Source organism: Selaginella moellendorffii, unplaced genomic scaffold (assembly GCF_000143415.4).
Source record: "Selaginella moellendorffii unplaced genomic scaffold, v1.0 SELMOscaffold_26, whole genome shotgun sequence".
NCBI lineage: Eukaryota > Viridiplantae > Streptophyta > Lycopodiopsida > Selaginellales > Selaginellaceae > Selaginella > Selaginella moellendorffii.
The window spans coordinates 1219272-1222168 of NW_003314287.1; positions in this window are offsets into that span (position 1 = coordinate 1219272).

Below are 2897 nucleotides of genomic sequence, written 5' to 3' on the forward strand. Positions count from 1 at the left end.
GGGGTTTAGGTACTCATACCAGGCCATTAGGCCACAGTGTTTTGCCCTAGCATCCCGAAGCAAATGTTGCACCTAAGGCTTGAGATTTAGAGGGTCCCATGATCAAGTTTTGCTGTACTAAGGGATGTTAAGAACCTGGAGGCTTGGTGTGCTTGGCTGCTTGTGTCTGTGGGGAGTGTAGCCGAACCTTAAGTCTAGTCTAACCTGGAGAGGGGGATTGAGAGAGATTTGGGACTCCATTGATGGATGGCTAACGCTCCATTGTTCGTGTAGTGAGTAGCTGAAACCAAGTATGACCAAATAAGAGCTAGTACAATAGATGAGAACCTTGGCGAGGGAACTGTGCTTGGCTGCTTGTGCCTGTGGGGAGTGTAGCTGAACCTTAAGTCCAGTCTAACCCAGGGAAGGGGATTGGGAGAGATTTGGGAATCTGTGGATGGATGGCTAACACTCCATTGCTTGTGCAGTGAGTAGTTGAAACTAAGTAGGACTGAGTAGGAGCTGATACAATAAATGGGAATCTTGGTGAGGGAACTTAGCTAAAGCCAAGGCAGTGTTGGTTGGATAAACGAGGTAAGTTGGCAAATTGGAAAGGAAAAATTTGTGGCTTACAATTTGGTATCAGAGCCTTTTCCTCAATTCTAATGAAGGATATAGGCAAATTGCTGGGAGATGGCAAAGGCAGGGTGTAAACGAACTAAGGTGGAGACGAAACCTCCTCTAGAGCTGGAGCCTCTGGTCGAACAAGAGGTGATGGATGAGGAATCCTTGCATGAGGAGAACTCCAATGAGGAAACTTCTAAACAAAAGTCTGGTGGTGAGGTTTGGCCGTCCAAGGCTTGATTGGACGTTCTAGAAGGACAATTGGCACAAACCAATACCCTGCTAGAGACTCTCGTATGCAAGCTAAAGTGTGACAAAAAGTAAAAGAAAAGGCGAGAGACTGCAAATGCTGGCAGCATAGAAGGTGTGGACCCTTCGGCAGGGATTGAGGCAGAACCAAACAAGGTCGAACAGACCGAAGTGGAATCAGTCCCTCAGGTAGTTCCCAAGTACAATATGAATGACTACTTCCAAGCGTTGCGGTTACCGAGCTCGGAGAAGGTCCCATGTGCAAAACTATACTTGGCAGATAATGCCAAGTCTTGGTGGAGAAAGATAAAGGCCAACGAAGGACTAGTGGCCACTTGGGAAATGATGAAGGCAAAGATCCGCGCGACTTACGTTCCTCCGAATGCTACTATGCACCTAAGGGATGAGTTGAGTAGGCTGAAGCAGACCGGAACCATGGCATATTTCATACCCACCATAATGGAAGTGGATGCGGAAGGTGTGGCGAAGGTGTTCTTTGAATAAGTAGTTTGAGTGTGGGGAGGCAAGAGGAGATCATCTCAGATCAAGATAAAATCTTCACCAGTTGGTTCTGGAGAACTCTCCTAGAACAGTATCGCATCAAGTTGAAATTCAACACAGCCTATCACCCACAGACCGGTATTGGGTATTAAGTCAAGTTGGATGGCACTAACACTTCTTGACAGCTGGACAAACGGAAAGGGTGAATAGGCAGTTGGAGGATTATTTGCGATGCTATGTCTCTGAAGACAAGATTGATTGGGTAAGTCATTTGGGACGCGCGGAAATGTGCTATAACAACTCACCACACTCGAGTATCAGGGTGAGTCCATAAGAAGTCATCAATGGGCAGGCTATTAAAGGTCCTGTGGAACTCGGCATGGCCGAGTATCATGGAGAGTTACCTATAATGGAGGCATTCACGGTGGAAAGACTCAACATTTGGAATCTAATGAGGGATTCCTTGGAACAAGCTCAACAAAGGCAAATCAAGTATATGAACCAAAAGCATCAGGATGTAGAGTTCTAAGCTGCGGAAAAGGTGTGGCTGAACACCAAAAACCTCAGGCTACCAAGTGGGATCAACCGGAAGTTGACCCAAAGGTAAAAATGCATGTATTCCTGGAAATGAATTAATCTTGAGTTCTTTAAACAAGTTCGTGGGGCCTTACGAGATTAAGGCATGAATTGGTAAAGTGGCTTACCATCTCCGACTTCCTCAAGAGATGGGGAAGATGCACCCAGTGTTCCATGTGAACTTACTCAAGCTATACTTTGAGGATCTGCTTCGCAAAGACCAACTAAAACCTTTACATGAGGTTATCCAAGGGAAAGAGGAATATGAAGTCTAGGCCATCTTCAATGCGCGCAAAAGCAAGCAACAAGGACACAAAATGAGAAAGTTCCATGTGAAGTGGAAAGGATTTCCACACTGCGAAGCAAGATAAGAACCGAAGGAGAATCTAGCAAACGCGTGAGATCTAATGGAGGAATTTCTGCAAAGCAGAACTCTATGTACTTATGCAAAATTCAATTAAGTATCAATTGTTGAAGTTGAGCAATGGCATATGTTGGGACCCGAAGGCGTGCCGAAGGTAAGCTAATTAACATAGGTTAGCTAGGTTGACCAGGTGTAGGGAATTACACCTGACTCCTCGCGGGGATGTCAAATCCGTAAACGTATTCTACAAAGGTTGGGTTTGAGTCCCAACCCCCTAGTAAAGCAAGGTTGGGTTGAAGTCCCAACCCCATACTAGGGCGTGGTGAGGTGAGGGGTATAAGGACACTTATATTCCATTATCATGGGCTCTTGGTCGGAGAGGCTAACTTAGGCACACCGCTAAGTGGGGGATGCCGTCGGAGACATGGTCAACAAGTTATAGGATTAAAAAGAGACGTTCAATGTGGGCATCTAACTTCTTCTATGGGTGGTGGAGTTGTAAGGAACCAACGCCCCGAGGTGTCGTAGGCTAAAAGATCCCTGAAAGCACAAACGAACTGATCAAAAGTTATCAGATGGGATCGAGTCTTAGATCAAGTCCAAG